The sequence below is a fragment of the Serinus canaria genome, chromosome 1, assembly GCF_022539315.1.
Source record: "Serinus canaria isolate serCan28SL12 chromosome 1, serCan2020, whole genome shotgun sequence".
NCBI classification, from domain to species: domain Eukaryota; kingdom Metazoa; phylum Chordata; class Aves; order Passeriformes; family Fringillidae; genus Serinus; species Serinus canaria.
In genome coordinates this window covers 9,571,942-9,597,452 of record NC_066313.1, presented here as the reverse complement: position 1 = coordinate 9,597,452, position 25,511 = coordinate 9,571,942, and the positions used below count along the sequence as shown (strand labels likewise).

Below are 25,511 nucleotides of genomic sequence, written 5' to 3'. Positions count from 1 at the left end.
CCTGGATGTTTCTGCCTGCCTGTCAGAGCAAACTTTGTTCCAAGAAGCTGTTGACAGCATTTGCTATATCAGTCCCAAGGCAAGGGCTCGGGGTTTATTGTTTGTTGTCACAGAACGCTTTGGGTGTTTCTCCACCACCCCCTAGCAAGAAAGGAGGCAAAACAGAAGAGGGACAGATTCAAGTGCAGTTTTATCTTGGGTGCATCATACGCTCTGCAGTTAAATCTTAGGTTTTGTCAGTCGATAAGAAAATTTCTACATAATGTATGAACATGCTAAACTAAACAGGAGAAGTTTTAACTGTGAAAGGATTTAACAGAACATTTGTGTCTGTCAGTGCAATCATAGTTCTGAAGGGATTTTGTTTTGTGCTTTGCTCTATTTTTCTTGCTGTAACAAAAGATACTTAACTTTAAGGCCACTGATATTGGAGGTATCTTTGTGTACAAACTGCAAACATCAGGTTATAGAAATGTAATTATTAGTAAGTGTTTAAAATTGTATGTAGCTAGAAGGAATACAATTAAAGTGCTCAGTGAAAGTGACAGAGTGAATCAGAGGAGCTTGGTGTTACAGAATGTAATTAAAGTACCAGTCTGTTTGGAGATATATGAAACAAATGCAATTAACCAGCTTGCTGGAACGACAGGAGCACGACATAATTTATTCGAGTTTTGTCATGGGGAACACATGTAGAACGTTTGTTCTGGCTTAGCTCTATGCGGGTGGGGTGGTGCAGGTGAAGCACACAGCTAATTTAGAGCCGGACCATTAGGAAAAAAATGGCCAAGCAGCTCCCGGAATATATGTGAGACTCCCCTTTTGTGGGAAGATATTGCAGAGACTGTCAAGTTTGCCTGCATTAACAACTCTCTGAAATAAATAAATAAATAGCTTTGTGGATAGCACATCATGACCAAGTAGATATAAGCTGTTATTGTCGAAATGACTAACAAGTAGCTTTGAAGAAATCCTGGCAGGCAAGCTTGGCACACAGTGCTTTTGTCTCTTTAGAAGCATAGTAATTACAATCACATCTTAGGCTGACATGTACCACTAGTTGCTTTGAAAAGAACTCTATCAACATCAGCACCATTTGTGATGCTTTAGTTTAAGAATAAAAGACAAAACCCAACAGACTTCTTGTTTATGGGTCCTTTGTTTGTTTCCTATGTTTGAAAGTTACCTCTTAGTGCATTTCTGGGTTTGAGGGGGTTTTGTTGTTAGGCTTAACTGGTTGTTTTTGTTTTTATTCTTGGCAAGAGGTCCAGACATGGACACTGTAGCATTTGAGGCATGTTAACCATCCTTTTCCCTGTGAAGTTTCCTTTTATTTAGTAGTTGAAAAGTGTTATAGATCAAAATGATAATATTTTTCTTCTAAAGTTATTTTTGCTGTCCATGGTTTTAGAACACGTGAAAATTACGCTGCTCAATGAAAGTAGCAGAAAACTGGTGCCACATACACGTATGTAGATTTTAGGGGTTTCATTGTTGTGCTTTTGATTTTCCTGTAACCCTGCCCATGTTCTTGTACTCTGATGAGTGAATAACTTCCATTATCTTTTTCTTTAGCTATCAGTCTTGGTTATTGTTCTTGACACAAAGCAAACAAAGAAAAAATGAAACACAGAAAATCCCAAAACCAAAATACAGACAGAACTCCCTCAAACAGCATAACACTTCACTAGACAGAATCTGCACCATAAAGTAAGCCACCAGCTACTGGAGTTAAATGAGCTGATTACATGTGGATTTTTAATAGTGTTCAATTAATTGTTCTTTCATTGTTCTGTGTGTTTTTGTCCTTTTTCCAATAATTGATAACGTTTAAAAGAACAAATATTAAAAGGTAACAACTGATGTGAACACAGGTATTGGCGAGCCAGACTCTTGCCTGGTAGGACTCATAAGTACTTTTAATGAAGATGACAATCTTTTATGTCAGAGCTGGCTTTTAGTCCCTTGAAAACTAAAAGTGTGATGCTCTTGAATGGGAGGTGGTAAAGATCTATGAGAATAATTTTGAAAAGACAGCCTTTTATCACCATATTATATATCTCAAAAGCACTTCTTAATGGAAAGTGTGCATCTGAAATGGTGTGGTGGCTGAAACATTCTGTATTTCTTTTTATTTTTTAAAAATTCATTTTATTTCTTCATGCCAATGAGCTACACATCTGTGGCCTTGTGCAGGTCCCTGTTGCCTGTTGGAGAACATGGCTTACATATAAAGCTGGAGTATATTGTTCCAGTGAATATTTGAGCTGACAGGGTCTTGATCTCTCATGTGAGTTTTGCTGTTGATGGATAACCTTTGCTTCTGTGGAATGTGTGCATTTTAATGCCTTAAGAGTAAAATTCTGGAGAGTTTGCAGTTTTGTTTCTGTTACCTTGTTCTTCCATAGGACCCAGTTCTGCAGAGCATTTAAGTGCTTCTAACTCTTAGCCACAGTCTTGCAGAAGTTAATATGAATTAAAAAACGTGTTTCATATTAATCATAGGCTTTAAAACTTTGCTGAGTAAGGATGAATTTATGCCTATGATGGCAGGTTTTGCTGAATTAGTCCTAAGATTCTGCTTTCTTTACTATCTGTCTTGTAAGTCGCCATTACAACAGTATGTTTTTATGTGCAGAAGATAAGCAAGGAGGGAACCCTGTCATTGTACTTCCAGAGATGGATTTGCTTGAAAAGTAAATGATAATCCAGGTTCATTGGTTTGTGTCTTTGGTAATTTGGAGCTCTGCAGAAGATCTGATACTCCACAAATCTTCCGGAAAAGTTGAAATGTGGGGGTTTTAAGCCTTTATCTGAGTTGCACTGACTTCAATGATCCTTCCATTACCAGCTCACTGTAACGATGAGATTGATATTGCTCAGGGAAATTGAGTTTTAGCAATGCAGGCTAAGGTATGCAAACTTAAAAGTAGACAAAAGAATTAAAGTACATTTTTAAGGATGCATAAAAAGTATCAAGGAGATGTGCCGAAAAGTGTGATGAGAGAAAAAGGAGGCTTTGGCTGGTCTGTCCAGTCAGCTCCATTTGCAGGAGTCTCTTTACCATAGCAATGCTATGTGGGCTCATAGCCCTGAATTCGAGACGTGCTCTGTCCACTGCTGAACCATTTAGTGGAAATTACTGAAGAGCATGCAATGGCTTTTTAACCATTTGTTACCCTTGAATTGCTATTCAAATATTGATCTGGGCTAAATAGATTGCTAACAGGTTCTGTGCATTCTGTTTCAGCCACCTAAGAGGACACTGCTGTCAGGTTTTATCTGTTATCTCAGCTGGCATGGCTGAGCATGCTCTTCCCGTGGCTGCCATCTGGTTCACGCTTCTCACACCAACCTTGGGGAGGATACTTAGTGATCATATTGATGCTGTTTCTTGCCAAGAGACTCCCTTACTGGTGTGCTTTTCTACCTTTGTGTAGAGATCTCTTTATTTCACAAGAAGGTGGCAGAATACGGCAAGTACTTGCTCTTGCCAAATAAATAAATAAATAAATATGTTGGCTTTTTGGTTTCTTACATGTAACTGAATTTTTTAAAGTTCCCTTTTATTGTTGCCTGAGGATTTTTGTACTTATGTTTTGACAGTACACATGCCTTGTATGTTCAAAACAATTTGTTTTGGTATGTGGACAGGTACAGGATCTGATCCTAAATCACTTCTTCAGAGAGAATGTTGAGGATGCCTTTTATGCAGGATAGTCATGTGGACTGTTAGTTCTGAGATCTTCGAATGCAAAATATTTGTATAGAAATAGAGATTTGCAGATGTGTATTTTAGTGTCACCATCTGTACTCTCACAACTGTCTTCTATTATGTATTGTGGACAACAATTGAACAGTTGGAGTTATAAGTTCAGAAGTAAGATTGAGTTTAGTGTTGTCCTCACCTCAAACCTTTTCCTTAACAAAATAACTGCTAATCACCCATGGTTAATAACTTTTGTTGTTATAGTGGATAATTAAATAAGGCCCATTAATTTAGGTCCTGATTCGGCACCACTGAAATCTGTAGGAATTGTGCTGCTGAGTTCACAGAACACTGAGAAAGCAGGCAATGTTATTTTGGCTTACTGTCATTGTAATTTTGCCACAGGATGAAGTTGGCTTCTTGTTGCATGCAACACTACAACAACTACAAAAATACTAGAAGGGTACAAGTGTGTATTGATGCCTCAGTTCCTCTCACTCCTTTCTACAGTGCTCTCTTTAGTAGAGCAAAGTTGCCCTTTGTAACAAAAAAGATAATTCTTGTGCCATGTTGTATAGGCCTACAGTTTGTGGTAATTGGGAGTGGGGCTGCAGTCCAGCCTCATCCTCAATGGGCTGTAGCTGTGAGAAGCAGGTGAGCAGCATTGACAGCAGTGAGCCCTGGAGTGCCCAGGGGCACTGACAAATCACAAAGGGAACAGAGGACACACAAGTGCAGTGCATGAACGTGAGGGTGTAAAAGGTTGGGCTAAAGAACGAGGGACAGACACTTGGAGCCTTCTGAAGTGATGTGATGTTGCTCTATATGGGCAGACACCTGAAGCCTTCTGATATGGTATGGTGTTACTCTGTATGGGTGGGAGCTTTCTGAAATTGTATGGTGATACTCTATGTATTGTGACCATCTCTACTGCAGTATATACTGTGACAATGTCGTGTATGTAAAGATATGCATTCTTAATGCTTTTTCAAGCCAAAAGTTCATGAAGTAAAAAATGGCTTTTTAATTCCATCTCTGCAGCTTATCTTGGCATTGCTGCCATGGAAGCGATCAAAGGTGTTCTCTTAATTTTATTAAAATTATAGCCTTAATCAATTAATACATGAGCACCAGTGGGCAAACTAACCAGTAGTACCCATGTAAGAACTTACTGATACTGATATTGAGCTGCTGTGCTCTGATGGCCAAGACTTACTGAGATTCATCTCTGGGTTCTGGGCAAATATGAAGTGAAGATATTCATCTGAACATTGTTCTGGCAGAAGTATCTTGTGCATGTGCTTTGAACTTTAAGCTCTTTGCCACTCTCCCCCAGTCATTTTTTATTTTTTTTAAGCAATTTTTTTTTCTGTAAACTAACTAAATAGCAGTTAATATCTGCAGATCCCTGAGTTAATACATCTGTTTAATTGGGTTGTGGGAAAGCTTTCTGCTTATGTACTGGATAGGCTGGCAAACATTATTCCTTGGTGCTTGTTTGCATTGTTGTTTCTACCAGGAGCCGTCATGTCTCTGGCTTGCTGATAACTGAAGGTCACCCTTATCTAGTGATTCCAGTGTGTATTTTGTAACCCATCGAGATTGTGTGCATGCAGGTGCTATTGCAGACTTCCAGTCCTGTTATTTGTCGTGGTTGTGGGGATACTCCTTCAGTTCTACCTCCCTGAGTGATGACTGGAAGAACACAAAATGTCTTCGGGTTATCATATTCAGTTGCTCAGTGCACAAGTACAAGACACTATTCCAGGCTTGGTTTGGAGCATCCTTAGGGGATATGTGGTATTTGCTTGCAGAATTACCCTCGTCAGTGAGTTTTTATTGTCCCACTTCAGTTCCAGCAGAATTCTTCAGTCTGATGACAGTGAAGGACCCGCCCTTGTGCTACTTCATACTTTGTTATACCCTGCTTTTACTTTCCTTTGTCACTTTTCCTCACTTAGTTCGGAGAACAGTTTATTTGGTCTGATATATGGAAATGAACTGGTAGGATGAGTGGGCATGCCAAGAGCCAAGTATGGTCTCACTCATTAGGGACTACCTAGATGGTTGTGCCACCCTGTCTGTTGCAGCATATGGTCTTTTCATTTGTATTTAGGCATGGCCTCTATTGCTTCAGTGCAGTGTGCCAAGGAGAGAAGAGCATCTCTGTGATGTGCCTGTCATAAATGCAGATTGGACAAATAAGTAAGGAATTAACGACCAGAAGCAAGTTGTAAAACACAGAGCTGTGGTTCACTCATATTAATCGCTTGCCATTGATTACAAGAGAAACTGAGTGGAAAAAATTAAACCTTTTGAAACCAAAATGTCAGGTAACTGACATCAGTCAACTTGTTTCTCATTCATTGTGAATGGAGGAACAACAGTTCATGCCAGGCTACCAGAGGTACTTTTTTTACTGCTGTGAAAATGTCAACTGTTAAAAAGCAGTTGTGAAAAGTATTCAGTGCTGGAGGAGCTCTATAATCATGGGTTCTCAGGCTGTCATTCTGTGCAGTTTTCAAGGTCTGCATGTCCTGTAGCCCAGATGACTTCATCCTGGCAAGTGGAATGGCCTGTTTTAACAATTTGTTTTATCTTGAAGAGAGTTCTGCAACTAAAAAATGGATAATACTTCATTTCATTATTACAAAAAATTCAAATGGCATTGCAAAGCTTTTGGACCAAACTAGTTGAAAAAGTGTTTTTTCTTCACCTGGCTTGCCTTTCCCTAGAGAACTTGATCTCTTTGTGACTGTCACTCCATAGTAGAAGCCTGCAGATGAAGCCTGCATCCTCCTTCTCACTTTCCAGAGTATATTATGTCACCTTTGAGACCTGGAGCTGCTTATTGTTCCTGTGTGTACAGTAGCACTGCCCCGCTCTGACAGTTTTCTGGAGAGAGAAATTGCACTGTAATTGGGAGAAAGAGTGGAACAGTAGCCTGATTCCAGGTTCATGGCTTGATGGAGAGAGATACCCAACAGAGGAACTGGGTTTTAGATGGTGTAGGGAACGAACAGGAGAGCAAAGCACCTCTGTCATGCTTACCAGGGGAGTGCTGGTTCCTGAACACTTCAGGGTTGTTTCATACTCAGTATGTTTAGGCTTTTATCATTGCTGTGCTCTTTGTACATCACTTATCCATGAAGTGAATAAGCTTTTCTGTTCAATTGTTTTAGTCCAGGTTTGTTTGGAGTGGCTTCAAAAAAATACTTATTTGTAGTTTGATGGAGTGAACAAGGTCTGAGCTCACTTTAACCTGATGTACTGCAGAAGTGCTGTGATAAATTGGCTGGAGCTTTTTGTATATGTGTTTTTATGATATGAAAGAAGAATTTAGTGGATGTACTAAAATGGTTGATTTGTGTCAAGGCAACAGCTATTAAGCAAAGGACTTCCAGTGGGAAAAAAATTAACTATCAGAAGTACTGCAGGCTGCATTTTATCCTTGATGTATGCATCTGTTCTGTCCCCAAACTGGATTTTAAATTATAATGCTTTGGTTTTAAGCTAGTCAGTGTGACTTGGCTATTCAGATGTATGTCTGAGTTACAAAATTTTGGTTTTTTCCTTCTGCTTGAACTTGTTTCATCATCTTAAACTGTACGTTGTGGTCGTTACCAAATGAGATCAGACAATGTGTTCTGTAACATGTAAATAGTATCTATTAGATAAAATTTAGAATAGGAGGATCCTATGTTAAAATTGTCTATTAGTGCTATTGTGTTTAAATCCATAAGAATAGTTTTTTCTGTGTATAGATCTAGCTTAAAAAAAAAACCCAAAATAACTGTATGGAGAGATCATTAGAAGTGTGTGTAGATCTAAGTATAGAAAGTAGTTTTAGAAACTGTATGGGATAGAATTTATGTCCCTGAAAGCAAAACTCTAAACAGTAGTAGGAAGCATTAAAGCACTGAATTAAAGGAAAATGAAGTGTGATGAGTAGGCAAACAGATATTTAATTAAATATGAATCAGTGTAAACCAGAGCTGCTTATTAGTGTTATTATTTACTGACTCTTTTTTGACAACTGCTCAACTTAGAATCAAATGCAAAAGAACATATGTCTGTCTTTGTATGACCCCAAATATCTCTGTTCCCCCTTTCAGCAGACAACATGCCTTTTTTTCCCCTAAGTGATTTTTGGTTGCTAGGAGAAGTGCAATGGTCTGCCCTGTTCTTATCCAGCAGTAAAACTGAAAAGTGTATTGAGGTAAAGAGAGGGGCAAAGCACAGTGTAGGCCATGAATCACAACTTGTCTCTAATGTGTCCACTTTGTTCCCACTTTTTCTTTGGAGACTTTTGTTTTTACTAATGGTGTTTCTTTCCAGCTGATCTCTTGAAGCCATTCAGAAAGTTAAAAAAAAAAAAAAAGAAAAAGAAAATTGTGCTGTTAAGAGTCCACTCAGAGGAACAAAAAAAGGAGGGGGAGACTTTGAGACTTATTCATGGAGGCACAGTGGTAGCAATGCACAGCTCAATGAATGGCTCCAGTCAGCTGCTGTTGAACCTGGGTGATTGATACCTTCTGGTTTTTGCTAGAACTAGAAAAGCGTGCAAAAAGTCTTCATAGTGCTCCTGCCAGTTTTAATGCAAGATATTGAAGTTGTTTACAAACTATTTCAAACAGCTGAACATTCAGTGCTCTTGAAGCATTCAAGTAGCAATGTTGCGTTATGTGTGTTAAAATCAGAAAGGATTGATAATAATTGTGGTACTCTTGTTCTAGTTTGTGAAACTCTTTATTCCTTTTTAAATCATACTTTTTCAAATAATTGTGTGCTGTGGCAAGAATCACTTGACCATCACCTCCTGCAGTGATCTAAAAGTGGCCTTATCTAAATGTCATTGGCTGCTTTTAAACCTTGTCTCTTAGAAATGGTTGTGTGTGGTGATGTAACAGGTATAAATTATTTGGTAATATTGTCTTTATTAATAGACTATCAAACTCATGAGAGCTGTGGCAGATTTCACTTGAAATTGATTGCAGGATGAATGTATAGACAATATATTTTTTCCTCAAGTGCTTAATGAAACTTAGCCTGGAGAGCAGTCTTAAAGTAATAATTATATCTCTCAAGAAAGATTGCTGAAGAGTCTGTGTGTGACTCCTGTGAAGGAGGAAACTGAACATATGACTGCTGAGATCTGTGATTTGGGCTGTAGAAACAGCTGACTGCTTGTGGACAGAACAGGCCCCTGTATCGTTCCTTACCAGGAGTAAATGGTGAGTGGCCAAGGGTCTCATTACCAATGTAAAATGTTCTGTTGACTCAATTTAGTGATATACAGATAATAGAGAAATTCAGTGATGATGTACTTGGAAAAACAGTGCAGCAACTTGAAATAATTTGTTATTCCCATAGGGGCAAAACTGGCTTCACCCATATTTTCAAGGCTGTTGGGTGACCTGGCAGTACTGGATTGAATCCCAGTGTAGCTTAATGGAATTTGTGTCTGTTTAGGTCAGGGCTGAATTTGCCTCCAGGGAAAAATGAAGATACAAGTGTTGTAAGTTAAATGACAGGGAACTGACTGTATCTTACATACTGCTAATGGGGGAGGGGATATGTGTAGTTCTTTTGGGGGTAGTGGGTTTTTTTCATTTTTCTTCCTGATCCACACAGACTCTAGGAGTAGTTTAAATACCAACCAAAGTACAGCTGAGTTTTCAGTTACTTCCATGAAAGCTGCAAGTGCTGAGACTGAGAATTTTCCCTCCATAAATCACAGCAGATGTTGCCTCAGTTGTTCTTCAATGCTACCCCCAAAGCACTGTTGTTCTTCCTGCTGAGACTTGCATGGGGAAATTGACACGATTTTGTCTCTGAATGTGGATATTGGTTAAAAAATTTGGATTAGCTGTTAGTATAAAGGATATGCCCTGTACCACTTGGCAACTTTATGGCAGAAGGAGTAGTGAGATTTGGTCTCCAAGAACACAGCTGATGGTGGGATAGGTGTGCAGTTGTTTATAGTTGAGGAAGAAGTGTGACTTGAACTGTTTCTGCTGCTGCTACATCTATTTGTCTGACACCTAAAACAAGGCAACTTTTGAGGTCCAGGAGGATCAGAATGCAAGAATCACAGACCATTAAATATGCCTTCTAGTAATAATTTTCCCTCCTGTTACTGTTACAGTCCTGCTACACTGAATTAAGAAGGAAAGAAGAGGTAGAGGGAGATTCAGCACTGCTGGCTTGGGACAGGGGTTGTGGAGGGGAGCAGGCACTGCTGTGGTGAAGCATTGAACAATGCCTGTCCTTCCTTGTGCTTCTCCTCAGTCCTAAGCTATGTGCCTCTGGAAATCTAAATATGCCAGGGAAGGAGTCAGGAAGGAAGTGGTAGCTGTGGGCTTGTCTGAAATGAGAGGAAACCTCTTTTAAATGGTGACATTTAGCTGACTGTCTTTCCTGTTTCCTGTCTGTATTCATGCAGCTTAACATGCTGAAGGAAGGACCATTTTCCAGAGATCTTGTCTGTTCCCCAAGCCCAGTGCCTTTGTAGAATAAACTTCTTTCAGATTAAGTAGCCTGCATTTATTTAAATAAGGAGCAGTTTATAGCTATGGTATTGAAGTGGAAAAGCAAGTAAGGAAGGCAGGTTTGCATTAACTTTTCCTTTCATATGAGACAGATCTGTGACCATCTCTTACATTTTCTTTCTCCTCTCCTTCTAAGTCTATTTCCTAGCATTTTGTGATGATGACAGATGTGTGACTTTCTTGTCAAGTTTCAAATGTGAAATCTCCTCATTCTCAGTGCTTTACTTTTCTAATTGTAGAACATTTTCCTCTGCATAGGCCAGAAAATGAGAAATGTCTTAGCTCACTACACAGAAATCAGTGGAGCTGAAACTTCCAGATTTATTCTAGGCCAGGGAGAAAAATGTGCTCTTGTGTTTACAGATTTTCATTCCCTGTGCTCTTCATCTGCTTCATCTTCTGTGTTTTATTCATGTCACTTGCCTCCTTGTATTTCAAAGTTGAAGAGTTTGTTCTATCTCGTTTTCTTGTCAGTTGCTTTAGTTTATTTTCCAGCTCCTTTTCTGTTCTGTTCATTCTTCTCTGGCTGCTGTTTTCTAATCATGTTGCTCGAATATGAAGAATTAAAGGACAGCAAGGGTTGGGGGCGGGGGGGGAAAGCAGTGTTGATGAGGGAAGTACTATTGTAAGAAACTTTGTCCTTTGGCAGGGTTACTTTGTGAAGTCTCTGCATAGAGACTTCTGTTCTGTGCAGTCATAATTTTCTGCCATACTTAACTAGTGCCTTGAGGAAATTAAAATAAATTAAACTTACAAAATTTACATGTGCAAGCCAAATTTTATGTGAAGTTGGAAAGAGGTACCTTCCTGAAAATTAAACCATATCTTAAGTCTTCTATTTAGTTTTAAAACCTGCAAGTTTCTCCTCTGTCAAGGAGAATTGTCTCTTTCACTCTAGTGAAAACTACAGATAACCCTGTTTATTCATGATTTGTTAGGTTTCCTATTCTTGCAAATGGTTGAGCTTTCCCCATTTATAAAACATTGAGATATAGAAGGATAATAAACTTTAAGTATCAATGGCTGGGTTTTTTTAGTATTCTAAAAAGTTGTTAGGGAAAAATAACATTAAAAGGTAAGAGATACTGGGTAGGCATAAACTTATTAGTAGCAACATTTGAGTAAATTATTGTGCTGATACTACTCTTGAAATAATTGGTATTATTTGAGGACTTAATTTCTGTTATGTTATTATAATCTATACATGATATATGTGTATAAGAGAAGAGGAGACTGAGGGGAAACCTCATTGGAGTGTTCATCATCCTTATGAGGGGAAGTGGAGGGGCAAATTGATCTCTGTGACCAGTGACAGGACCCAAGGGAATGGCATGAAGCTGTGTCAGGGGAATGTTTAGGTTGGCTATCAAGAAAAGGTTCTTTCCCAGAGGGTGGCTGGGCACTGGAATAGGCTTCCCAGGGCAGTGGTCACAGCAGCAGCCTCACAGAGCTCAAGAAGCTTTTGGACAACACTCTCAGGTACTTGGTGGGATTCTTGGGGATGTCCTGTGCATAGTCTGCTTTCTTATAGATAAGCTTTTTTTATAAACTGGTATTATATATAGGAAAGTAAACTGTGATGGACTGTGATGATCCTTGTGGGTCCCTCCCAACTGAGAATATTCTGTGATTCTATGATAATGCAGTAAGTTCTAAATATGTACTACACAAAACATCTTGTGAGAGAATTCTCTTAATTTACTAGGTAAGCTGGATGAAGTATTTTGGGAAGAAAGTTTGTTTGTTCTGGGTTTTTTTTTTTTTTTTTTTGTTGGCTTTTTTGTTTGTTTGTTTGTTTAATTCACATTTGCTCCTAATGTTACTGAAGAACAAATTTTCCTTTTTGTAGTGCAATGTAGATGAAACCCTGACTCAGCAGAAGATGCTGGGAATTTTGTCATCAGCATCAGTGGGGGCACAGTTTTGGTTTTGATGTGGTTGGCAGGTTAGTGCCAACCAGGTTAGTGTGGTTGGCAGGTTGTGTGGGAGGTTAGTGCTGAGAAGGAAGTTTTGGTTTGGTTTTGTTTTGTTTTTTATGATTATACAAAGCTTAAGAGAGTGAATTAAAACTAAGTATGAAGTTGTTATCAGGAAAAAAAAAAGAAAATTGTGCTGTTAAGAGTCCACTCAGAGGAACAGAAAAAGGAGGTTAACAGATACCAGAAGCTTCACCTGTGCTCCATTAGAAAACCAGTGGGAACCCAAGACAATGATGTACAACAGATTAGGCAGGAAGCAGTGCAGTCAGCAGCTTGGGAAAGAAGTCTGTACCACCATGAAAGCCACATTTATTTCATCTTCAAATAGAGGGTGGCTATTGATTTAAGGTAACCACCTTTAGCTGCATCTGTCCTCAGGGCTAAAATTTTTCACTATTAGAGAGACAAAAATCTATTTTAAAACCAATTTGCAAATTAGAAAAGCAGGGGCATTATTTGACAACAAATTTCCTTCATGCTTCTTAGCATTTGTGTCCAGCTGTCTTACTAGACTGCTTGGTATTCCCAAAACAGGGATAAGGGTAGAATAAATTTGGTCACTCTTTGGATGAGGAGTTATAACTCTTGTGAGTAATTATAAGATAAGTTATAATTCACCTGGAAACAGGAGTTACCAGACATTTAAAGAAAAAAGAATCATTAAGTCAACGTTGAAAAAGATCTCCAAGGTCAGCAAGTCCAGCCTTTAACTGATCACCACCTAGTCAAATGAACCATAGCACTCAGTGCCATCTCCAGTCATTTCTTGAACACTTTTAGGAGCAGTCATTCCACCTTGTCCCTGAGCAGCCCATTCCAATGTTAATCAACCTTTCAGTGAAGAAATTGCTCAGCCTGTACACTGAGTACCTGGGAGAAAATAGATTCTTTAATATTCTCTGCTGTGTCACAAGACTTTTCAGATCACAATTTACTTTCCTATGTATAAGCTTTTTTAAATTAATATGAATTGGTTGCATATGCATGTGATATAAATAAAACCTAACTGGATGTTATAAGCCAAAGAAATAAATCAGAAAATTATTCTATTGCATGTTGTATTCTTGGTGCAGCTGTCTTGGAGAGCTATAAATAGATATTGCTTATTACTTTCACTTGCATTTATTTTTGCTTTAAATGACAAATGCAGCTATTGTTAACAGGCCTTAAAATTGCTTGGAGGGTATTTACTTAAATAATTTTGAGGAGAATTATGAATGTCCTTCCTAAAATATTTGTTAATAGTGTCTGACCATTGGGACAAGTAGATAAATTGTCAGTAAAAATGACTTTTTTCTTTCCATGTCTTCAAGAAAGAAATTTTGTAGAGGGTTTGTAAGTACTTTTCCAAGTGCTAATACTGTGAGTTTTTTAGTGAAAAAAGATATATCCAAGAGGGAGGGGAAAAAATACAAATCATAGTAGCAGTTTTTAAAACTAACAAAGGAAAACAAGCATGATAGAAAAATAAATACTGTCTTACAGACCTTCTTTTACTTCTTTCCAAATACATTAAAAATCAGCAAAAATACTGCTGTAGTTTCAGTAACAGCTTTAAAAGTAGGTCTTTCTGGTTTTGTTTTACTTTTCCAGTAATAGAAGAGCTTTTGCTTTGTAAGGATTTTTGAAAGCTTTACTCATTGCCAGTAAATATGGCAAAAATAAGATAGATCAGTGTCCTAAAGTGTTTGAGTGTTCAGGGAATGTATACCTAATGTAATGTAGATGTCACTGGCTCTTGTTCCCCTTCCTGCTCATGATAAAGAATTGATGCCTGTGCTTCAGAATCTTTCCCTTGATAAAATGAGGTGGACAGTGACGATAGACCTGGCTGGGTGGCACTGGGGCTGTCTCTTTGAAAAACCAAATCCTCAGAATTTTTGAGAAATATTGTTAAAACATGGTGTTCCTGACACTTGGCACTTCTTGCCCACACTGGTGAGACACTTTGGAGGTGAGAGAGCTGCCAGTTCAGAAGATTGAGACTTAGTGAGATCCCTTTATTATATAATAATAAATTTATTGTATGAAAATGTTTCTTTTATATATATGTTGTTATATAAAATTATTAATAAAATTAGTAAATGGAGAGCATTACAGTTGCTGAATTTTTTGCTAGAGAGTTTTAACTTTTGTTTGTATAAAGAGATTCACAGTATACCTTACAATCTATGTTTATTTTTAATCTTCCAAGTGGTGGGGGTAATCGAATTAGCCTTGCTGTAGAAGCTGGAGAATACCTCCAAGCTGCACAGTGGGAAGAATTAATGAAACAAAGTTAAGTTTCATCTCAGCCTAGGTAGAACTAGGTATATAAAGCTTCTCCTTTCAAGGAAAGAAGTTTTTTATTTCTTTATTTATCTCCAACACTAATTCTACAGTATAAGTTACAATTTCATGTTTAGACATCCAAGTGAAAGCAGAGACCAAAAAAAAAAAAAAAAATCTCTTCAGGCAGGAAATAGATTTCAAAATCCCTTCAAAAAATACTGAGTTATTTTATGCCTGCAAATAACAGTCCTTGTATTTTGTTAAAAACTTACAGTGAATGGAATGGAGTTTATGTGTTATAAATCTTAACTGCAGTTCTGAGAGCTATTATATAACTAATGCAAATAATCTTTTGGACCATAGATAAGCTAGTCACTTGAACAATAGAAAATTAAAATTCCCTGAATATTTATCTGGCTTTATATTGAAAATGAGAGGGTGCAAATCTTGACAGCTGTAGCAAAACTGGGCTCGTGTCTAGGCACACAATTATAGCCTGTTCACTAGCTGGACATTCATGTAATGTTAAAACACAAAGTGCTAAAAGAAGGATCACTCCTGTATCTCAAAACTAGCACTTAAAACAACAAAAAAAAGGAATTAAATCTTTGCTCTGCCTTCACTGAGAGGCCTCTGAAAATAGAGATATAGCTAACTACTTGGTGTCTTTATTGGTGTCTTAACTCTATACTCCATGAATTGCTGGTCCCCAGATATAAGATATTATTAATTCTAATTAAGTTGGTATATGAGGCCCTATATTTTGATGCTATACCTTGGATTTCATCGGCCAGTACTCTAGCCATACCTTGTCACATTCATTTGTGTGTCACATTTCATTTGTACAAAGATTGATAGGCCATGATCTGTACCAGCTCTTGTGTGGTGTGAGGATGACATACTTCGTGAAGGAGGCAATTGTCCACTTCTGCAGCGGAGGGAGTTCACAGTGGCTGTGTGACACAGGATGTGCCAGACTGTCTCCTTTTGCAGTCTTTAGTACTAGATCTTGGTCAAAACCTTGAGGAATACTGTGGGCTCTAACCTGACAGAACTGTGTGATGTTCCTGCACAGGGTTGGCCTGACTGTTGAATGACACATTGGTAGGGCTGAAACAGCAGCAATTCCAGGTTTATAAATTTGGGTGGATTTATTAACCATTATATTACAGATAGCTCTTTTCTGTGGGAATATTCTTTTGAGGAATTGATTCTTTCATTCACTAATCTATGTTCCTTCATTTACTATTTCATTCTATTGTGTTTGTGCACGTTTCAAAATGCTTTTCAATTCCAGCAGCTCTTGGGTGACTGGGAATCTGATGTCACTTATTAGTGTTATTTGTAAGCTAGGAGTGATCTCCTAATTTGAGGAATTTCAATTATCGTCATGCCTCCTATTGATTAGGTTTTGTTATTTTAGGGCAATTGGCCAACTTTTCAAACCATGACAGGGCTATTGAAAATGACTGAAAAAATGGCACTAGCCTTTTTATTTTGTACAAGACATAAAAGGCATAGAGTTGAGGGTAAAAATATAGTCTGACATATCTAACTTTAAAAATGAAGATTTATATTTAGTGTAAATAAGAGGTATGGGTGGATAGTTGGATCAAGTGGTGGCCTTTCACCTTTAAGGCAACAGCTTAAATTACTCCTTAGATCCTAAGTTAATTGAGATAAATGGTTTTAGCTTTGTCCCTGGTGTAAAGTAGTCCGTACCACAAAATTGCTGTACATCTGTTTGTGCAATCTTGGCATAATTGGCATTCTCTTAGGACTGAGTTGTCATTGAGAGTGGACTATTTCTTATTGCTTAGGAAGGCGTTCCCTGTAGGTCAGGGTAAATGTCGTTGTTGGGTCTGTGTAGGAAATCTGCTCCTGCCTCTCTTAATAATCCATAGCTGACAGAATTGTCAGAAATGTTTTAGGTGCTATACCTGTTCTTTTAAATAAAGTTTAAAAAATACCTTTTGGTATAAGGAAATTAAATCAGTAGGAGACTGGACCTTATTTTCTTACATCTGGTAGGAATCCAGATGCTCAGAGGTGTTAAAATTGCCTAACTTACCATTTGCTCATGATAGATAGCCTTCAATGATGGTCTTGAACTTTATGAAAGAAAGATAAATTAATGTAGACTATGTTATTATTTACTTAGGATTAGGTTGAACTTCAGTGAATGAAAGCATATAGATTTCCTTCTCCATTGTCCTTGGAGGTTCTGTAGGAATTGGAATTCATCCTCTTTTCTATTATTAGTGAGGCTCTGGCACAAGTTACCCAGAGGAGCTATGGGTGCCTCATCCCTGGAACTGTCCAAGGCCAGGCTGGATGGGGCTCTGATCAACCTGGACTAGTGGAAAGTTTCCCTGTCCATGCCAAGAGGAATGGAACACAATGGTGTTTCAAGTTCCTTCAAATCCAAACCATTCTATGAATCGATTATGTGTAGATTTGGCATTCAGGGACATGGTAAAAAAATGTGGTTGACTTTACGGTGTTATGTTTGTTATTGGACTCAATGATCTAAAAAGTATTTTTCAATCCAAATGATTCTGTGATTCCTCCTCCAAGGGAAAAGCAATTTATGTCATACTGCTCTTGGCTGAGGAGTTTTTGTTGTTTTCTTGCTCTTACTCTGATATCTTCTGGGCTGAACCTCTGGAGCTACAGGAGTCCTGTACCTCACTCTCTTAGCTGTCAGATGATCTGGAGGAGTGAAGGATCAAATGCACAGCTTTACTCAGTGCCTCCTTTTAATCCCCAAGTGAGATGGGAGATGTTGGGAGGCAGTGAAGGAAGCTGCATCCACATTTTGACCAATGTTCTGTGTGGTGTTATCCAAGGCAGCATTCCAGGTGTCAGTATCCTAAGTGCTGTCTTTGTATACTTGGAGGCCATGTTTTCCCAAAATCTTTCGATTTAGATGAGAAAAGGATGCAAAATATATTTATGTAGTACAGGAATTGGGGAAAAACTTCCAGAATGACAATGGGTATGCACTAATTTCTACTTGTTGCATTGTGTTTCTAGGAAGAGGAGCAACTTCAAAATGGCATGTTGTCAAACTGCATATATTTATTTACATCTCTGATGTAAAGGGAACAATTTTCTAAAAGTAAGGGAAGATTAGAGCATTTTTCTAGTGCAGATTTGCTTATATTCCTGTTTGAAAGTAGAACACAAATCTCTTATTTTTTTGTATATTAAAAAGAAAAAAGGATTTTGAAAAAATATTTGCAAAACGTTTCTAGCTTGTCAGATGTCATTTTATATGAGGAATTTGAAAATTACATGGCATAGTACTATTTGGTTAATATTTATAAAATATTGAGATGTACAATTGCAAAGGAATCTGAGAAACTGCCTCATATGTGTCCATAGCAGGATTATGTACAAGAAGTTAGAATAGATGCCTTGAATCAGTAAAGTTTGGTCAAATTTAACACATGTCAATATTTGGTCAAATTTAACACATGTTTCAAAGTGTGCACCTTTTGTTTCAATAACTGGTGTCTGGGTGAATGGGAGGGGAGGGGAGTGGGAAGAAAAAAGAAAACAAATCACTTTTCTCCCGTTACCAAAATCCCTCCCAAAACATGGAATGAACTGTTTCATCATAATATTCATGCTGCTTAGTTACTTTGATTTTTAAGGATAGGAGATGGATAGAAATTTGTGGTAAAATTCCTTAGGTGTGCAGTTTTAATGAAGCAGGCATCTCATTTAGTCTTTTGCTGTATCATGTGTGGAACCTACTGGCAGGAATGGGAGATGGGGAGATGTGAGCTGTTCTAAGCCTTAAGCAGCTGAAAGGGATTAACCTTACACCCAGGATTCCCTAATGAAGACATCACACTTAGACAAGCAGAAGAAAAGGAAAGTGAATTGTTGATCCAGAAATTATTCTATCTAGTTGTCCTAAATGCTTTTTCCCCCTTTCATTTTACTTATAAATTTAGTTTATTCTATAAATGTAATTGGATCTCACTCTCCTGTGGTGTTTCTGTGCTTTTGTAGTAGTTTCACAGTAGCTGGCAGACAGTAAGGTACAGTCTATGGACACAGACACATGGCAGTCAAACTGTAGGCTGTGATGGCAACCTGTGCAGTTTTTGTTCTTCTAATACTTCATTTTCAAATGCTTAGGACTAGATCCCACTACTTGAGCCAGTATATAATTTGTTTTCAAAGGCTGATGCAGGTTATTTTAATCTTCTCTGTGATTAGTTTGCAGAAAAAAAAATTGAATTCCCCTGTTTTGCTTCTATTCTGTAAACAACCCATTAGCTTGGTAGATGAAGGCCAGGTGAGCATGATCAAGGTTTAAAAAGGGAACAAGAAATCAAAGCCCAAGCAGGAGCAAGAAGATTCTTCACTGAAATGTAGGAAGATGTAGGAGTAACTGCTTTCAAGGTCAGTCTGTCTTTGGGTGCTGAGTTGTGTCATTATTATTTGGGAAGGGCAGGAGCTGCACATGGGTGGGTGCAGCTTCATTAAATTATTGCGTTTTTCCTGGAGGATTTGTGATCTTGTCAGAACACACTGAATTTTAGGCTGAGATTAAGCAGGTATCAAAAGTTAAGAAATGTTCTTGTTTGCCTCTAATTCCTTCCCTTGCCCTTTTACTGTATGAGCTGCAGGGTCTGTTCTGGGACAGCTCTGGTAGAGCTCTATTTCACATGCAGCTTTTGCTGTAAAAGATTGAAGCAGATTCTAAGGTGTTTTAGACCAGATTTTGGCTCATATAGCCTGAGGTAACTTTTTGTGCTCTTCAAAATACACTGGTTTTGTTACTTGTTTTAATGATTATGCACATGCAAGTATATAATTGTAATTATTAAATGAGCTGTTGTGATATATGTGTTCTCTTTTACTTGTAGGAAAAGATAAAAATGTTGCTTGTAACAAGGAATTCTCTTTTAAGGAGGTTCAGTATAAAAATGGGGAGTCATTAAAGAAGCAGTTTTTAAATAAGGAAGGGTAGAGGTATTGCTCTGGGAAACCAGAATATGATCTGTAAAGCTGTGTAAGCTATTAAGAGCGTGGCATTCAGAAAGAAATTTATTCAAGTTTTGCAGTATGTTAAATGACTTTGGTCTTTCTGCTGCTATGCACTCTCCTGTACACATTGTATGTAATTTATTTTATAGATTATTACTATAGATTTTGTGTTTTGTAGATTATTCTTATTATTTCAACTTAATTTATAGTAATGGTTGAGATTTTTTTTTCAAATTCATTAGTGTGTGGCTTGAGTTACAACAAAGAAGATCCTTTTTTTTTGTCTCACTGTAGATAAACAATGCATTTTGGAAAATAAAAACAAGGGACAAGCACTTTGAGTCTTCCCAGCTTCTAAGTGTTTGTGTCTTGTTGACTTCCTGAGGTGCTGTTTTTGTGGTTAACTTTGGTGAATGTAGCCAGTTGATTGGGTTTGGTTTTTTTTATAACCCAACTCTTACTTGTTATTTGCTTTTTGAGGTTTTTGTGATTAGAAATAACACAAGTGTTCAGCAAACCATTTCCTGTGTTATGAGCTGATATCTGTTCCTTCATCAGTTCTTTTGCCCAGTGTCATTAAAGAATACTGACAGAATTTAAAGAATTACTAGAGGCATGGGTTTTTTTCCTTGCTGCAGTCAAATGAAGTAATATTACCTAACAAACATAAGCAGGGCACCAAAATGGTTTTAAAGTGCAGCCAGTTCTGAAGTTTACTGCACCACCATAGTGATTTTCTCTGAAAGTCAGTGATACAGTCATGTGAGGTTGTTGCGTTTTGTATTGATGTTAACCTTTAGCATAGCTGATAAACTGACTTTCTACTGGCAGGCATCATTAATAGGAGGCTCGGTGCTGTCCTGAATAATTTTCCTCACAATTAGCAGCATTGATCTTATAGGTGCAGCAGCAGCTGAAGTTCCTTGAGGCAATCGGGGAGGGGAAAGTGGTTGAAACACCCTGAGCCACGTCAGTTGTTCCCACTTGACCATTACAGCAATTATATTTTTCTAGTCCTGCTGTGTTGATTCTTAAAAGCAGTTCATCCCTCATGCTTAGGTATATCCACATGCTTTCAAGGTAAGAAGTGAAGAGCAAGGTTCATCAAACTGTTCTGGGTAATATCATCTCTACTTGGTTGGCCATTCTGGATATAATCTGTAATTTACTTTTGGACAGAGACCCAGTGTCCTGATATCTCAAATATTGTGAAAGCTGTGGGTTTTTTTGTTGGGGAGCAGGAGAGGGGGAGAAAGGGTGAAATAATTTCTAGTTGAAAAGCTGCCTTTATGCAATTTCAAATTAATATTGATTAGTACTAATGGAGTGGGCTCTGGGAGAGTCTTTACATACCTCTTGTGCCTACTAATAAGGTCTCATCTCAGATGCACAAAATCTCTTAAGGAAGTGAGTCATTTTTATCAAAGTTAGAAAAATCACTCTGAGCTTTTTGAGCGAGAATAACTCACCAACTGGACAAGCTTCAAAGTAAAAGCTTGATACTGATGTGGGGAAATAGCCTGGAGCTGCAGAGGAGCACAGATGGGCAGTGGGGGGAGAGAGTGCTGTGTGAGACCACCCTGTGTTAAATGCAGGTTGTGATATGACTCTTGATGTGAACCTTTCTTCATTACCTTTATTATCTCGGGTAAGAATTGGTGAAGATTCATTTTGACAAAAATCCAATCTTGGGTTTTGGTGAAAAACCAAAAAAGCGTCCTACCTAAAATGCATTTCAACTTGTATCCACCCTTCTGTTGGCTGTAACATTCTCTCAAATTATTCATTTCATTTTACTATTAAGAAGGGTTTAAACAGTTGGGCAGTGCTGGTCCTAAACTTCTGTGGGGTGAGGTTTAAAACATCGTGGAAGTTTTAAAAGAAGGGATGAAAGCAGACTACGAAGTGCACAGATGGGTTACAGCTACTGAGTGTCTTGAGGCTGGTAGGACTTGCACTCTGCTGTGAAGAGGAGTGCTGGAGGAAGCGCTGTTTAGGACAGCAGTTTTTCAGTGCTTAGAGGCTGCTGGGCTTTATTTGTCTTTGAGGAGGCATCTCACATGGCAGCAGCTTCTATTTGTTGCTTTTTAATCAACTTGTTTAATATTAGGAATGCTTGAAACATAATTAGATGGCTTTTTTTGGTTGGTTTGTTTGAGAAATAGAATGCAGGCAGTAAAACAACATTTCACTGTTTTTATAAAGGTGACAGGAACACAAATGTGCAGTCCTGTAAGCAAACATAAATTACAGAGTCCCTGTGAGTCCTTCAATATGAAAAGTTCTGTTGATCTTTCTAGTGCCTCCTACAATCTGAGGTGGTGTGGTTGGAGGCAGTGCACTTGTGTTTGCAACATATAGCACAGTCTTGTCTGAAGTTTGGTCTTCACTGACAACGTGTGGAAAGCTTCTCAGATTGGTTAAGATTTTCACCAATAAAAAGTGCTACTGCTTAGTAATCCATTCCTGTTGAAATCAGTTGTGAAACTGATAAATTTGTTCAAGTATAAGAAAAGAGCAATAATTTCCAGAGTAACTGTTCCAGTTATTAAAATAACTGTTGATACTGTCAGCATTTTGCTTATTCTGCGTGATAAAAATTGGGACATTATCCCTCTAAGTTGGGGGGAATATAACATGCAGATCCTGATTGAATGCTAGGTTTATTTTTTTGGTGTAAACCCTGCTCTGAAACATCATATACCTTAATTTCTCAATTAGTTTACATCTACTGCATCAATATTCTCAATATTCTTCTAGATTTGTCATGTTGTTCATCTCTAGGCATTTTAGGAAAAAAATACCTCTTGCTTATTCAGCAATGAATGTTTTTGTTGCTCTATATATGTGCATATATCATGTAAAAAATAGTGAATAGATATAGTTGTTAAATGGGCTTTTTGCATCTCCAAATATGTAAATTGTTTAAGATAGTATTAAAAGCTAGTACTCTGGGAATTTCCATGTGATGCATGTAAAATTAGTTTGAAACTATGAAACAGTTCTGTTTTATGACTAAAATAAAATTAGAGAAATCAGCTTGACAAACCAAAATTGCCCCTGAATGACTCTAGAAACCTGTAGCTCCCAGACATTTTGGGAGGACAGAAGGTAAAACTCAGAGCAGATCAAGAAGCTTTATCTTGCCTATGACTGTTCAGTGGCTTAGCAGGACAGTGACATTGTTCACACACTGTTGTAACCCATCTGTGCATGCAGGGCAGAGGTCAGGAAGACACCTTGGTAAGCTCTCAGTGCTCTTTGTTCCATGGGATTTCCATCAGTGGATCTCAAAATGCTTCACAAAGGAGTTGTGGCCACATCTGCATTTTAAAAGTAGAAAAATTGAGGTTAGTGAAGTATCTCCAGGTACCATAATGATGGTAGAGTCTGGAGATGAACTCATATCTTGTGTGTTCAGGAGCCCATGGGGGTGCTGGAGCAGTACCTGTACCCTGACAAAACCAGTGTGGCTTGGAAGAATTTACGAGCATAGAATCCAAGCAAATAAATGGGTTGTCATCCACAGGGAGAACAAAAGTGTGACAGAAATAGGGAAGGCTGTTTTGTAGCTCCCACTGTGTTTAGCTGTCCTGATATATGATACCGTGTCTCAAAGTGACAGAATTTCTTGTTTCTTTGATCCATAGGATAGCAAATCTGTGTGTATGGTGCTGTGCCATAAACATCGACATTTGGTGCTGTTCTGTTTCCACACTCTTTTAGTGAGGAAGTGTCCAGCTTGTTTTTGAACACCAGTAAGATTAATGAAAATAATATCTAATGCCAGTTTAAGTCTAAAAATACTTCCAGGGGAGATCTTAGGAGGAAAATGATACATGAGATGGTCAAAGAAGTCACACTTTTTATAACAGCAGAAGAATGAAGATTCCATTCATGTTGCTCAGTAAATGCATCTTGCTTTTGTTTTTTGTTAGGCAGAGAATCACATGTTCAATTTTGGAACACAACAAATAAAACAATTTTACTTGTTTTATTTCATTTTAACGTATCCTTTGAAAATAATCAGAGTTCTCAATTTTGCTTTGAAAGAGTACATTCTGCAGATTGTGATAATACCCCTTCTTTTAGGCAGCAGTAGCAGGAAAAAGCAAAGACTAATGGTAGATATATATGAGTTTAGTCTGCATGGAAATGTTCCTGGTAAAGATAATATTAAATGGAAAATTTTACACTAAAATGAGCAAGAAAATTTTGATTTGGTCTCTGAGATCTGAAGAGAGGGAAGTTACAGTTATCAATACAAAAAGATTTCAGGAAGTTTGTAATAGAGTTAGGAAAGAAAATGGGTTGCAATAAAAAAAAATCAATAGTCAAATCATATGTCAGAAGGATCAACATGGTGATGTGGCTTAGAAGAGCATTTTTGGGAATGGCAAGCTTTGCAAAAAAAGATTAGCTTTGCAAGAGACTAGACTGAAGCTGAAACTTCAATGGAATTGAAAGTTTGCGCCAGCTTTCTGCAGATGGCGGGGGGAGAAATTCAGCTTTTTAGCATGTGGAGTTCTAGGTCCCGTGATTTAAAACTATGTCAGCAGAGACAACTCCCAGGTGATGGCAAGAGATTAGTGAGAACTTGGAAGAAGTTTTATGAGCAACTGAAAGAGAATATACCAGAGGAGACAAAAAAAGAATCAGGAGGGCTGTTGCTATTTTGAAAGAGTTCTACTAAATTTTCTCATATTTCATTCTTTTTTTAGGGTCAAAATAATTTAGATGATGGATAACATTTTAGATGTGTCTGTATCTTACTTGCAATATTACATCTTTTTTTTTTTAACTAAACTTTGAAATTTAAAAAGGGAGGTAACACAATAAGGAAATATGTAGTTAAATGATAAAATGTAGTGCTGTAGTGATTACAAATCTTTGAGAAGAGTAACTGAATGTGGCCCAACTGGATGTGATGCACTGGCATTATGTGCATGATGTTAGCCCATGTGGAACCTTCTTTATGGTACATCAGTGGGAAGTATCTGCCATTTAAGTAATTTTAAACTTGACAGAATAAAGCTGGGGATCAGTCTGCAGGTGATGGATCAAGATGCTTAATAGGAAAAGAAAACATGCTGATTTCATCCTTGGTTGGTTACATCCACAAAAGTCCACTGTATTTTAAAAATTTTTCTAGGGCCAATGTTTTAGGCATTTAACACTGAGAACACAGTTGTGTTTTACTGTAATGATTGCTATACTTTTATTTGTTATATAATTGATAGATTTTTCAAGGAGATGGAGATTGTGGAAAGGTCACAAAGAAACAGGAAGAGGTCTGCAAAGCATTGTGTTGTCTTGGCCTGATTCTTTTGAGAGACATTATTGTATTACTTGTACAATGTTTTGTATTTTTACTTTGTGATAATAAAGTCTACATGTTGGTCTTGTTTCAATTAATTGTTACACCATTTTTCTCTGTGTTAGGTAATTGGAGGGATGACTTTTTAAATAATTTGTTTGTGTAATATAAGAGATGGCTTGAAATTAGCACAGATGTGACACAATTTGAGAAATGATAGTGCACAGTGACACTTGAAAGCTGTGAGGAGAAAATACTTAGGTGATGTCTTTTCAATTGAGACCATTTTTTCCCAATAGAATTGAAATATTATTAGAGTTTTCTTTACCCCACATTAATTAAAAATTATTCAATTTTTTTTTTAATGTTCAGAACATACATTCAGGCATGGAGAGATGGAGGGGGCTGCATGATTAGTCTGAGGTACAAATAAAGAAGTCTTTCATTATTCATCTCTTAATGACAGTTAGGAGCAAGCTGCAATGTTTCGATAAATGAGAGGTGTAAAATGCTGGTGTGAAGCTGTTGTCTTTCTCTCAAAGTAGAACACAAGACTCAACCAAGCTCCTCAATGAAAATGCTAATTCCACATGATTAATCCTTTCTTTTCTGTCAACATGAATATTAATTAACTTCCTTTCCAGGGTCACTGGGAAGTTGTAACTCTTTTACTTCAG

At 37.6% G+C, this 25,511-nt stretch overlaps 1 protein-coding gene across 4 annotated transcripts in view; it reads left to right on the top strand.

Moving 5' to 3' along the window:
- The window catches only part of ROBO2 (roundabout guidance receptor 2), a 434,212-nt gene that overhangs the window by 2,013 nt on the left and 406,688 nt on the right, over nt 1-25,511 (top strand). The window lies entirely within an intron of this gene.